The 15309-nt window shown below is 34.1% G+C and overlaps 2 non-coding genes across 2 annotated transcripts; both read right to left on the bottom strand.

The window, feature by feature from the left end:
• Positions 1–10: 10 nt before the first annotated feature.
• On the bottom strand, positions 11–126 carry LOC128641556 (U5 spliceosomal RNA). Its single transcript, XR_008399570.1, has one exon. It is a non-coding gene; the product is annotated as a U5 spliceosomal RNA (small nuclear RNA).
• A 490-nt stretch (positions 127–616) lies between these two features.
• On the bottom strand, positions 617–732 carry LOC128641540 (U5 spliceosomal RNA). Its single transcript, XR_008399556.1, has one exon. It is a non-coding gene; the product is annotated as a U5 spliceosomal RNA (small nuclear RNA).
• Positions 733–15309: the final 14577 nt, after the last annotated feature.

Here is a 15309-nt window from a genome sequence, read left to right as displayed (position 1 = left end):
CATAATGTTTAGCTCTGCATGTGGCAGAGCCTCAAAAAGTTGATAAAAACTCATGGTTGTTCCTCTCCACGGAAATCTTTAGTAAAAGTCGAAAGATTTATTCGATCTGAAGAGAAACCAGAGTATACTAAACAATAATCAGATTGAAAGGGGGGATTAGTTCAAAACCTTTCAAAATAAGAGAGAGAAAAACGTTGACTGTATTAACTAAAATATTACTATTACTATAGTATTTAGGTATGAAAATTGTAATAATAATCCCAAAAAAATAGAAAATAATTATTTAAAAAGACAACATATTTGGATGATTGCTACAGCAAGGTGCACAGAATTCTGGGTATGCAAATAAACAGTCTAGTTGTGATTAGCTGTGTAGTGAGTAATAACTTTACTGAAGCTTTACAGAGAATAAAACATCAACGAAAATTCTGATGTACAAAGAGTACAAACCTGTTTCAGATAAGAGAGAGAAAAACTCTGTCTATATAATTACAGAATAACTTATTAGTAAATGATTATTTTCTAATAATCTAACTAATTAACAGACGTCTGAGATCAAAAAGTAATCGGCCAATGAGAAGTGGATTTCTTTATTCTGTCTTTTACCATAATGTTTAGCTCTGCATGTGGCAGAGCCTCAAAAAATTGATGAAAACTCATGGTTGTTCCTCTCCACGGAAATCTTTAGTAAAAGGCGAAAGATTTATTCGATCTGAAGAGAAACCAGAGTATACTGAACAGTAAACAGATTAAAAGGGGGGATAAGTTCAAATCCTTTCAAAATAAGAGAGAGAAAAAAGTTGATTAATTAAAATATTCATTACTATAGTATTTAGGTATGAGAATTGTAATAATAATCCCAAGAAATGAAAATAATTATTTAAAAAGACACCATATTTGGATGATTGTTACAGCTAGACGCACAGCATTATGGGTATGCAAATGAGAACAGTCTAGTTGTGATTAGTTGTGTAGTAACAGCTTTACAGAGCATGATATAGAAACAAATAAAATTCTGATGTATAAAGTGCAAACCTGTTTCAGATAAGAGAGAGAAAAACTCTGTCTATATAATTACAGAATAACTTATTAGTAAATGATTCTTTTCTTTACAAGGATGAGTGAGATATATTATTTACTGCACAACAGATTCACCAGGAACCTCTCAAGCTTCGTTAGTTTTGTCATTTCAGCCTCACGTTATTTTATGCTGCTGATTTTCTGTGGTACTTTAGTAACAATCTTGTTTATTTTATCAGCTCACATCTCATTATCTTTGTTCATTATTCAAATAATTTATTAGTGTTTGTAACTGTGTTACTGAGCTGTAAAACTATTTACCTAATATCTCATAGAGTAACCTTTGTATTGATAAAACTCAGCAGACCTTTTTAGAAAAAGCAAGGCTTAACTTTATTCATACTGTCTCAAAAAACAGAAAACAATATAAAAGAATCCAAAATTCCAGTCTATCCACTCATACAACAATCACTCATGCATAAAATAACTAAGATTCTACTCAGGCGTCCCTCATCAAACTGCTGTCTTTTGTTTTGGACTAGAACAGTTCAATTCAATATGATTAAGGACAGTCCTTTCTATGAACAAACATTCAGAACTGTGTCTAATATGCGTACTAGCAAAGATAAATGTTGACTCTGTAAGGCAAATACAATGTAAAAGTTGCACTCTTTTTTTTTATATTGCAAGTGCTTCCTCTTTAAATGTAAAACCTGCTTGATAGTCAAAAGGCCATTGCAACATAGAAAGGACTGTCCTTAATCATAAGGACACAAAAGACAGCAGTTTGATGACAGCTATATTTTGATTCTTCCAGTGACGCCTGAGTAGAAATGCTGAGTTTTATCAATAGAAAATTTGTTGTGGTATTATATGAGGCAATACTGAACTCTTGCACCCCCCATGTGATATTTATATTAACCCCATTATTACTAGAGTATCATAGTGGTGCTGTGACTATTGTAAGTTTTTATCTTATAAAGTAACATTGTAGAGAACAATGTTACTTAATTAACAATTCAGCTGAATGATAATCTGTAAGTTTTGTGACTGGTTAGAGAAATAAATATTACACTTTATAGAAAGGCAGAGAAGAGCATAAATAATTATTAATCTTATTCTTCTATATTCTAATTTAAAGGGACAGTCTAGTTAAAATTAAACTTTCATTATTCAGATAGAACTTGTAGTTATAATCAATTTTCCAATTTACTTTTATCATCAAATTTGCTTTGTTCTCTTGATATTCTTAGTTAAAACTAAACCTAGGTAGGCTCATATCCTTATTTTTAAGCCCTTGAAGGCTGCCTCTTATCACATGCTTTTTTAATTGCTTTTCAAAACAAGAGACTGTTAGTTCATGTGGGCCATATAGATAAAGCTGTGTTCACGCTCGGGGAGTTATTTAAACTTTTAACGCAGTTATACCATTCTATTCCGTCATAATAGAACATCATAGACAACTGCTGTCCTGAAGCCTACTGCGCTTCCTGGATTTGATCGCGGTCTGGAGGATGTTCCTAGCATTATAGGGACGCCCCCCAGAACCAATCCAATAATTGAAATCTTGCAATTGTGCGCACGATCGCGTGATTTCAATTTGTCTACATCGAAACAGTTGTTCCGGTGTAGACACTTTGACCCCAGCAGGAAAGGGTGTTAGCAGAACACATTACTAAATGCAATAGATATTAAATACAAAGTCATGTGATCAGGCGGCTGTCAGAAGATGCTTAGATACAAGATAATCACAGAGAGAAAACGTATATTAATATAACTGTGTTGGTTATGCATAATTGAAGAATGAGTTATTAAGAGATTATCTTTCTTTTATAACAATCAATATTCTATTGTAGACTGTCTCTTCACAACGTAGCTCTGCACGTATCTAACAATTATTAGCAACTCATGGTTGATTCGCTCCTTGGAACTCTTTAATATGAAGTAAAAGATTTATTTGATCTGAAGTGAAACCAGAGTTCTTATAAGATCTCAATTAGATATCCAGCTCTTCTATTTATACTAAAGAATTATTAAGCAAAGCTTTTACAATAAAATAAGGATATAGGAGGTGAATTGAAACATTTGCAGGAATAAACATCTTTTTAAACACCATAAAAGCAGCAGACATTATCAGGGGTAGTCAGCCAGCTCAGAAGGATCCTTTCATATAATATAATAAATACACAGGGGACCATGGGATTAGTAGCCAGACTAGCCAGTGCAGTAGCTACAGTAATTAGCAAAAAGTAGTCTAAAGTTTTTCTCAATCCGGATCCCTTGGGCACAGTGCGGATCTCAGGATCAGTCATTCATACCTATTACACAAGTCCTTTGTGTAGTGAATTGATGATCTCCATGCGGTCCTCAGCCTTGATAACGATCTCTGAAACAAACAAGAGAACAGTTCTGCCTGTGATCCCAGATCGCACTAACGGCAAACTTGGAAATGTTGTAAAGGTAGTAACACACTGAAACACACACACACACTCACACATAAGGATTCACATATAGACACTCTAGCAGACACGCAAAGAAACACACTCAGACACAGACACCCAAACAGACACTCAGCACTTGTTTACATTGACCTGACAAGTAATGAGGTAAACTACAGTTTTGTAAAAAAAGGAGATATAGAAAACAAAATATGGAGTTCTGATTATCTTTTTGTAAAGGAAGGTACCAACTAAATAATGACAACAGCATGCAGTGGCTGAAAGGAAGTGCCCTGAACTGCCTAAACAATAATTTAAAGGTTAAATGGTAGATTGGTGACTTCCGGAAAGGTCTCATTAGTCTCAAAGTCTGTATACAGATGTGAATAATCAATAGTAAGGTCAAAATTTTCTAAAAAGGAACAGACAATGGACACACACACACAAACTCAAACTTGCACATACACCCAAGGAAACACTGACAGAGACAGCCTCAGAAAACACACAAAGACATACACACACACAGAAACACCCACAGAAAACACACAAAGACATACACACACAGAGAGACACCACATAAAACATAGAATGACATACATACACACATCCTCACTGAGACATCCACAGAAAACACACAAAGACATACACACACCCTCACAGAGTCATCCAAAGAAAACACAGTCATACATACATACACACACATACACCCTCACAGAGACATCCACAGAAAACACAGACATACACACCCACCCTCACAGAGGCATACATAGAAAATACACAAAGACAAACATACACACACCCTCACAGAGACACCCATAGAAAAAACTCAAAGACATATGCACACACCCTCACAGACATCCACAGAAAATGCACAAAGACATACACACCCACCCTCACAGAGAGACCCACAGAAAAAAAATACATACACACTCATAGAGACACAAACCAAAGCACAAAGACATAAACACAGACACCCACAGAAACACTCACAGGAGGAAACATTTATGCACCTTGCATCCTCTAAATCAACAGTGTATGACATGCATGATAAAAAAATTGCAGAAATTAAGAGATCACTTTTTAAAGACTCATATTTGTAAATGTGCAAACAAAAATAATTCTGTAAATTCAAATCTGTACATTAATGATATGGGTAGATGGCTAGATGAAGAAAAGCACTTTTAAAAGGTTGACATATGTTTGTTTGATTTTTCCCCAACCAAGAGCACCACTTTAAATATAGTTGTACAAATGTTCCCATCTGTCAGCTGTACTTATGGAGTTTGAAAAGCCTGTACTCTATATGGTCTTGGTGGAACCATAAGCTGTGGTACTCATACCATTAGATCTGGTTAAATGCAGGAGTTAGGCTTGTTGGTATGTATTTCAAAATTAAGTCAGCTGTAGTGTAAACTGAACAGTTTTAAGTTAACCTGTCTCATTACAAACACTGAGCAATCTTAGTCTGAAAGTATAACATGTTATGCAGATGTAAAAATCTTAGATAAAATACCTCCTTGCATCTGGAAAGTCCTTGCATAAAGGGGCAGTAAACTGGAATGTAATTAATATATATGTGTGTGTGTATATATATATATATATATATATATATATATGTCAATAACAAAAATGCATATCTGGCAAAAGGGCACCTACTATTTGTGTATTGAGGAGGAAACATTTCTGCATTGTCAAATAATCTTAAATACACTACTGCTAAAAAAATGTGTTTTTATGGACCTCTGGCCCCACCATACAACTACTACCACACTGAAATTACAATCCGAAATTGCACAAAGAAATAAAAAACATTTGCTAAGTAAGTCCTACTTCCTCTGCAAATGAAAGTGATCTGCTGTCTGACTCAGGCACACACTGTACAAACAAAGTGCCAAGTCTGTCTCACACTGTGCATAGTGGTTTAGTGCACACTCATAAATCCTCTCAAATGCTAATACTTTACTCCTTGTAATAACATTTACCATGCTCAGTTAGCACTCTGCTGTAGAACCCACTGGTGGCTGCCAAAATGTAAAACATTTTTTTTATTTTTTTTTTAGTTCTTGCCTCATGGGGCCACCCTGGCCTATTGGGCCCCTGAAAGGAGTCCCCCCTGTCACCTCCTGATGGCGGCCCTGACCCTAGGCACAGGCCTTGTTGGCCTAGGCCATAATACGCCCCTGATGTATATGTACACAATGTAATAAAGTAATGAGATCTGATTATACCTACAAGCTCAACCCATTTTATTAGGTTGTGGCTTCAAAACACAAAAACAGCTAATTCATATACACAAATAAACCTTAAAAAGCAAATCTCATAAATTTTATACTCTGCAGCTGGCAAAAAAAGTAATTGGAAATGCATTATAGGGACACTAAACCCAAGTTTTTTTCTTTCATGATTCAGATAAAGCGGCAATTGTAAGAAACTTTCTAATTTACTCCTATTATCAATTTTTCTTCATTCTATTGCTATCTTTATTTGAAAAAGAAGGCATCTAAGCTAATGAGCCAGCCAATTTTTGGTTCAGACCATGGACAGCACTTGTTTATTGGTTTATTGCATTTAGCCACCAATCAGCAAGCATAACCCAGGTTGTGAATAAAAAAATGGGCTGGCTTCTAAACTTACATTCTTGCTATTCAAATAAAGATAGCAGGAGAATGAATAAAAATTGATAATAGGAGTAACTTAGAAAATTCCTTAAAATTGCCTGCTCTATCTGAATCTTGAAATAAATAATGTGGGTTCAGTGTCCCTTTAAGGTAAAATCAATTTTAGAGTATGCTGTTCCTTTAACTAGTGTACGGCTCATTTACATAACCATAATGCATTGCAATGCTTAGTTAAAAAGAAAAGGCACTTATTTGTATACTATTTGTTCTAACATTCATAATTATTTACATTGTGCACCTAATGATATTATTTTCCTATTATATTGACATAAAAGCTACTCAGGATGAAGTTTCTCACTCCTCACTCTCAGTAGTAAAGCCCCTGCTCACACCTAGGGCAGATCCTTGAGCACTAATATGTTAAAAGTAATGGATTGTGGACTCTCACTAAATTAAATAATTTTTGTAGGTCTGCTATTCATATAGTGGGCTAATAATGGTGTTAATAACAGAATGATATATAATCTTAGTATACAACATTTATATTTATTTAACGTGGGAGCAGTTCTATTTGCTTGAGTTTGTTTTTTTGTAGTAAACTTAGTGATATTATAGCATTTGGGTTCTCATCTACTGTTCACAAACGTTTAGTGTCATGATCTTGACATTATTATAATCTGTGGTGATTTAGTAACATTCCTGTAGATTTTATCCTCACATATTATTACTTCATTACATCTGTTCCCTATTCATACAGATAATTATTGTCTGCAGTTGTTACTGACCTGCAAAACTATTTACCTGATATCTTATTAGGCAAAATCATAATCACACATTTTTGTTATTTATTTCTCTAGGAGTTAACAGCCTATAGGTGAGTTATAATTGCTGAGGTGCTCTGGGGTTTCATCTTATACAGTATTTCTTTCCTCTTGATACCAGCACTAGGTTTGCTTTATCTTGTATAGATCATATGAGGATTGGTGAATCTAGAAAGACCCATTAGTAAATCTGCTCTGTGTAATAAACTAGATCACTTGTGTGGTCAGTGAGTATACAGCACTTTCTCATGATAGCAACACTCTAATAGCAAAACCATATTTACACCAGAAACCTAACTGATTACACACTCTATATTATTGTATGAATTCCCATTCTACTTTATTTCAACGATAATATAGCTATGAATGTGACAAATCCTCAACAAATTATATTAGTCTCATAATTGTTCCTCTCCACAGAAATCCTTAATAAAGAGCAAAAGATCTGGAGAGAAATTTGGGCATGTAAAGGAAATTAGCCAACTTAAAGAAATATATGGTTCCAAATGCAGGACCTTTAAAGATCTTAGAAACCCATTTAATCTTTCCCACAAATAGTTCTTTGCATAGCTACAGATTGGTCATTTCAATAAAAAAAATCTGCACATGCGTACTGGGAACTACAATTACAATACTGAGCAAAAAAACTTTATTTATAGTCATTCTAATACTGCTACATACACAAATAGTTCAATTGCTATTGGTACAGCAACTCAATATGAAGGTTCTCACCCCTAACTCTAGGTATAAAAGACCCTGCTCACACCTAGGATAGAATCTTTAGCTTTTATTCTTTAGAAAAAATGGATTGTGGACTCTCATTAAATTAAACAATTTTTACTATTCATATAGTATGTTAATAATGGTGTAAAAACAGATATTTGTGTAATAATTTGGTAAAATAACAATATGCAGATTACTTTACATTGTGTAAATAGAAAGAGAGAAATTCTCAACCTGGGAATGAACACTAGCATAATAGCTTGTTCTATGGTTAGTTACCACCCAAGAGCAGCCTATTTTTGCTCATATGTGTCGTTCACAGAGAAGAAATTTCCTGTAGCATATCAGTCTGATCCTGACTTTGCTGTTTCCCTTGTTCAGAGAGGGATTGCCTGGTATTTTGGGGCTGGACTGCACTGTTAAGTCAGGATTAGACTGATATGCTACAGGAAAGTTCTTATCTGTGAAAGGCACATGTTGAGCAAAAAGAGGCTGCTTCTTGGGTGGTAACTAGTGATAGAACAGGCTATTATGCTGTTGTTCATTCCCAGGTTGAGCGCTTCTCTCTTTTAACTTATGCAAATTATGACAACTAGGGAAGTCTCCCTAAGTTTAATGCGGAAATCCAGACGTGGACCCGTTGCTCAGTGTGTTTAGCAGTATATGGCTGCATCTCATTGATGGCCCCCACAGTAGGCTGAAATGTACGTCTGGGGTTTTGCTGTTTCCCTTGTTCAGAGACGGATTGCCTGGTATTTCAGGGCTGGACTGCACTGTTAAAGTGCCATAAAAACTGGTTAAGATCTGTACATATCCTAAAAGGACTAAATTAAGTAAAAATAGTTTACATTAAAAAATCGTTTAAAAATTGCTGGCATGTATTTTAAAATAATTTTCAAAAAAAAGGAAAATTAGTTACAAGGCTGTGCTGTCTGGAGCAGCTAACTCCACCCCCCTTATCAGTGTTTAGACAGAGGCCTTGTATTTAAACTGAGTTCACAGCTTCTAGGCTGCTCCAACAGATAATCCCTATTTATTTTTGCATTTTACCAAAACAAAGGTGGTTATAGCTACAGCCATAAAAGGAAATGTGTGAGGGGAGTTAGAGCTCTACAATTCAGAAACTAAAAGGAAAGGGTTAATGGTCAGGCACTGCAGTATCAATTTGCAGGTAAAGTAATTAAAGTGTATATTATATTATTTTGTCTCTATCCCAACTTGTTTTATGTCCCTTTAAGTTTGGATCAGACTGATACACTACAGGAAAGTTCTCTTTAAAAGGTACAGGTTGAGCAAAAAGAGGCTGCTTCTTGGGTGGTAACTAGGTATAGAACAGGCTATTATGCTATTATTCGTTCCCAGGTTTAGCACTTCTCTCTTTTAATTTATACTTTATATTGTGTGCCTGAGAGCTGTTGTATCTGCTTGAAAGTATAAAGTGTGTTTAACATAGTGTCATTAGCATTATTATGTCAATTTCAGTTGATGATTTCATGTGGTGATTTAGTAACATTCCTGTATATTCTCTCAGGTCACATATTATTACCTCATTATCTCTGCTCCCTATCCATACAGATAATTATTGTCAGCAGCTGTCAATGAACTGTAAAACTATTTGCGTGATATCTTATTAGGTAAAATCATAATCACACATTTTTGGTATTTATTTCTCTGGAAGTTAACAGTCTATAGTTGACTTGTAATTGCTGAGGTGCTCTGGGGTTTCATCTAATACAGTTTTTATTTTCTCTTGATACCAGCACTAGGTTTGCTTTATCTTGTATAGATCATATGAGGATTGGTGAATCTAGAAAGACCCATTAGTAAATCTGCTCTGTGTAATAAACTAGATCACTTGTGTGGTCAGTGAGTATACAGCACTCTCTCATGATAGCAACACTCTAATAGAAAAACCATATTTACACCAGAAACCTAACTTCTTACACACTCTATATTATTGTATGAATTCCCATTCTACTTTATTTTAACAACAATGTGACAAATCCTCAACGAATTCTATTAGTCTCATAATCGTTCCTCTTCACAGAAATCATTAAAAAAAGAGATAAAGATTTAATAAATCTGGAGAGAAACTCAAGCATGTAAAGGAAATTAGTAAAATTAGAAGGGGAGATTAGTGCAGACAGATCAGAGAGACAAAACTTGGTGTTATTTAATATATATATATATATATATATATACAAAAGCCCTTGCTGAGTACAAGCTTTACCGAAGCGCTGTGTGCACGTGTGTACTGAGCATCTTATAATAAAAAAATCTGCACATGCGTACTGGGAACTGTAATAACAATACTAAGCAAAAACAAACTTAATAGTCATTCTAATAGTGTTGCATACACAAATGGTTCACATGCTATTTGTATAGCAACATCTGGTGACTACAAAAAGATCCACCTTAACCCATGGACCTCTGGAGCCACATTAGATATCAGTGATGTACAAATATCAGGAAGCAAAATCAGAGAGAGAAGCCTTTTTGAATCAACAAATGCTGCAAAAATATATTAAAAATAATGCAAGATTTAATAGATTCTCCCCAAAAACAGCTAAATTATTAGCTAATCTAGTAAAAAACTTAAAGGAAAAATAACTTTATTGGAGCTATTAAGGTTGAAGGGAAAATATATACCTCTCCTAAAGATATTTTAGCCCAATTCCACACCTTTTATAATACATTATATTCTCCTGATAATATTGATCTGGAGGCAAAAGCTAATTTTTGGAATACAATTATTACTCCTAAAATCAGTATAAATCAGCTAGACTTACTAAATAAGGAAATAACGATTGAAGAAATTACACAAGTTATAAAGACTTCGCCAAATGGTAAAGCTCCTGGACCAGATTTAATTCCAATTGAGTTTTATAAAATATTACAGGAGGATGTTAGCTTTGTCTATACAATAGCTATTTTATTAATAATATTCAACCTTCAAGATATTTAGCAGAAGCTAATATTACATTAATTTATAAAAAAGATAAATATGTAGAATCAATGGATGCTTATCGCCCAATTTCCCTACTTAATGTAGATTACAAAATTATAGCTAGTATTATGACTGATAGACTTAAGGGAATCTTAGAGAAAATAATACACACAGATCAGACTGGATTTATGCCCGGTAGAACTCTACAGAAAAATATTAGAACAGCCATGTTTTTAATTGAACAGATGCTGTCAGAACAGAGAGATAAGAGGTATAAATATGCAGATTTTGCTTTGCTGATGGTTGATGCTTAAAAGGCATTTGACTGCATTTCATGGGATCACCTTTTTACGGCATTGAACAGATTTGGGATAATAGGAAACTTTGCTAATTATATTAAGCTAATATATCAAAAACAATCTCTTATATAAATATGAATGGTATAACCTCTCAGTCTAATATTTCAGAAAGGAACTAGACAGGATTGACTGTTGTCACCACTCTTGTTCAATAGTTCATTGGAACCTTTGGCAATTTTCTGTAGATAAAGATTGGAAGATTGGAAGGGATTTTGTTGGGAAACAAGAAAACTACTTTATCTATGTATGTGGATGATATTATCTTATATATAAGCAACTCTAAAAGAAATATACCCCTTATGCTTAACTTAATTGATGAATTCAGTAAATTCTCAGGCTACAAAATAAACTTGAATAAGTCAGAAATTTTTTGGATTATTAAAAAAAAAGAATAGTCTGCTTTTAAATCCCTTTAAACAAACACGTGGGAAAATTCGATACTTGGAATAGTCCTTTCTAAAAACCCGACTGACTGGTATACTTTAAATTATGCTCCCATTTGGCAGAAATGTATAGGCTCTTTAAAAAACTGGGCCAAATTACCTTTATCTCTATCTGCAAATGTATCCTTTATTAAAATGATGCTCTTTCCCAAAATTATTTTTCTTATGCAGAATATCCTGGCTTTTATTCCGGTCAAAGACTTACAAAATTTTAATACTCAATGTTTACAATTTCTATGGGGAAAAGGGAAGCCCCGGATAGCACTTAAAAATTTAGCACACTTGAGAATAGACGGGGGGTTAGCTCTCCCTAATTTAAAACTATATAATTGGGTCTGCTTAGCTAAGAATGTGTTAGATTGGTTAACAGGCATAGAATATATTACTAATAATCAAAGTGAGAAGGCTGCAATTTCTCCCCTCTCTCTTAGAGCTCGTCTGCACTATCCATTGACAAAGCCCTCCGAAATAATTAACTTTCAATATACTGTGCATAATATTACACAAGCTTGGAAGAAAATATGTCAAACCCTACAGCTACAGTATAGATCATCACAATATTTACCTATAAGGGGAAACCCACAATTTATAAGTGGTATAGAAACATCTGCTTTTTATGACTGGGATAAAAAAGGATTAACTTGAGTTGTCCAACTAATAGATTCACAGACTAAAACGGTCAAGACTTTCGATTCTCTAGCTAAAGAATATAATTTGAAAAGAGCACATTTTTTTGCATACTTGCAGTTACGACATTTTATTGATACTAATACATTGACAAACTTCAATACAAGTAATTGGGGGCTTTTAGACTCAATTGGTAATATCTATCAATTAGTATTAGATCTTTATACTAAATGGCGTAGGGATTTTAGAAATTTAAATTTTGACCATTTTTAAAAAAGTTTTTTTTTTTTTTTAAATATTTATTTATATAAACCAACAGTGCAATTGTGCTTAAACATATTATAAATACAATATACATACACCTCGCAGGATGTCGGCAGAAATACAACCGTAAAAAACAAGAAATACAACAAAGAAATAATATAATGGCAAAATATGCTAGTTCCATCTATATTGTATTGGAAACAATAAATTAAATCAAGAATAGGACACCTTTTTACACTGTTGGTGAATTTTAATATACCTAGAACAAACAAAACTTAGAAGGGGAAGAGAAAAAATAAATAAAAAAAGAGAGGAGGAGTTGGGTCACTCTCTCTCCCCCACCCCCAGCATCCCGCCCCCCCCCGTATCCCCAAATCTCCCCCCAGGCACATGCGGGCACGCATACACATCCTCTTAGAGGAGTATCTCTAACTATAGCTCCCTGTATCCCGATATCCAATCTGCCGGGAAGTCACCTAGCAAGGCCAACTCACAAAAACTGTCAGAGCTCAAAAATCGGTATAGAATGGTCTTTTGTACACATAGTGAATATGTCTTAATTATAGGTAACCATCCTACAAAAATCTCCTGATTTCCCTTTCTTTTGCTTCTCTAAGGTGGAAAGATTCAAAGATTATTTGCAGCTGGATTTCTTTAATGAAAACTGAAAAACCTGGAATCTTTTTTGCTTTCCAATTTTTTTATATGAGTTGTCTAATAAGCAAAATAATCATGTTCAGAATATTTCTCTGCAATGAGGATTTGTGGTTGGCACAGTTAAGAAAGAAGATGCCTTCTGAATCAAGATGAATATTTACTTTGTATAATCCATTAATCCAAAAAACAACCTTCTTCCAAAACTGCCCAATCTTGGGGCATGACCAAAACATGTGCAAAATATCTGCATTAGTATATACACAACGTGGACAGGAGAAGATTTGACTAGGATACATTTTTGACATTTTAAAAGGTGTACAATAAAAATTATTAATAAGTTTCAAGTGTCATTCTTTCCAGCTTATTGGTATTCAACATTTATTTAATGCTTTACAATTAGCCTTATTTTTTCCTGATCTAAATTTAAAATGAATTGCCTCCATTTTCCATTAAGGTTTTCCATGAAAGATTGGCTTTGTTTAGCCAACATAATGCTGTATAATAAAAAATTGAAGGGGCCTTGACTCCGGACTTAACAATACAGGATCTGATCTCAGACCATGCAGCGGTCCCACCACCTCTCCACCTTTTATACTTAATAAAATGGTGTACTTGTAAGTAGGCATAAAAATTATTACTCGGTAAATCCAACTGTTGCGTTAAGTTGTCAAAGATATTATTTGTCCATCTGTTAAAAGTTGAAATACCAACTTAAGACCCTTACTAAACCATGTTCTAAATGCCTCCTGATTGTTTCCGGGGGGAATTCTGGGTTACCTATTATAGGTAAATAATCTGAAAAAGAGTAATCTACACCTATTAAAGTGCACAGTTTGTGCCATGCAATAATTATGTAATGAAGTATGACTTACTTGGCATTTCTCTAGGAGAAATATGTAATAACGCTTTTACGGAAAAGGGGAAAACAAAAAGAAATTTCAATTTCCTCTGTAGAAAACCAATTCATTTCTGCAAGCCAATCTATCACAATTTTACCTAGAGCTGCAAGATTATAAAGCGTAATATTAGGCAATGCCAGACCGGCAGATTCATGTGTTTGCATCAATTTCTCTAATGCAATACGTGTTTTTTTCTTACCGTGCCAGATAAATAAAGATTTCTGTTTGAGAAATATATCCCTTTCCTGCCTAGCTCTAGAATAATTCTCCCAATGAGAACGAGTTGGATCACCGTAAAATTTCCTATAGCTATTTCTAGCTTGATTGGCTAGTTGGACTTCTCTCATATTGTCTTTCTTCTTCTTCTTGAACATATAGGCTTTTATCTCTCCCCTTAAGAACGCTTTAGATGCTTCCCAAAATTTTTCAATTTTATGAAAGTACGATATATTATGAGTACAATAGTCTTTCCATTTTTGCTTTAACCATAAAGAAAATCTAGTATTTTTATACATATAGCAAGAAAAAAAAATAGTATAATTTTTCTCTACCGGGTTCACAGGGGGATAAAATGATAGTGACACCACGCATGGTCTGATATAACTATGTCGCCTATTTTGGCATCCATTTTTTGCAGGGAGAGGGATTCCGCTATTAATATGAAGTCAATTCTGGAGAATGTTCTGTAGGTTTTTGATTCACAAGTGAAGATACGCTTCTCTGGGTTTTGAAGTCTCCATACATCAACTATTTTTAGATGATGACAGAACTTTTTCATATAATTAGCTTGTTTATTATTTAGAGCCAAGTTTTTTTTTGAGAACCTATCTAGGTCTGGACATAAAGAGAGATTAAAATCACGACCTATAATGAGATTGTCTGATAGGAAGAGGAATAATTTAATCTTTAATCTTTCCCAAAATATTTTTGAAAATACATTTGGTGCATATATATTACATAAGACAAATTTTATTCCATTAATTTGTATTTGTAAAATAATGTATCTTGCCTCAGGATCTAATTCAGTCTGTATTAGTTGATATGATACATTTTTATTTAAAAGTATTGCTACCCCTAATTTCCTACCGCAACACGGTGTGGCTATCACTTCCCCTACCCATCTAGATCTCAATTTAGGTATCTCAGGGACTTTTAAATAAGTTTTTTGTAAGAAAACTATACTTGGTTCTTGTAAACCCAATTTTTTAATTATAAGTTTCCGCTTCATTGGATTAGTAATTCCCCCAACATTCCAGGAAAGGACATTAATATTCCCTATTGTATCTGCCATAGATAAACTTGGGTTAACAACTCAATCTTTTCCATAGTCCATCTTTTAGGAGTTCTATGCCTAGGGAATCAACAATCCCCATCCTAAACACTAAAAAATGATACCACTCCCTTATCTCAAGTTTTTTTTTAAACAGCCCAACAGACAACTGATTATGCTTACATATACATACGGTCCTACTTCGCACAAAAAACACATCGGT

The sequence above is a fragment of the Bombina bombina genome, chromosome 10 (assembly GCF_027579735.1).
Source record: "Bombina bombina isolate aBomBom1 chromosome 10, aBomBom1.pri, whole genome shotgun sequence".
Taxonomy (NCBI): domain Eukaryota; kingdom Metazoa; phylum Chordata; class Amphibia; order Anura; family Bombinatoridae; genus Bombina; species Bombina bombina.
The sequence above is the reverse complement of the archived record's forward strand: the minus strand, read 5'-3'. Positions and strand labels throughout refer to the sequence as shown.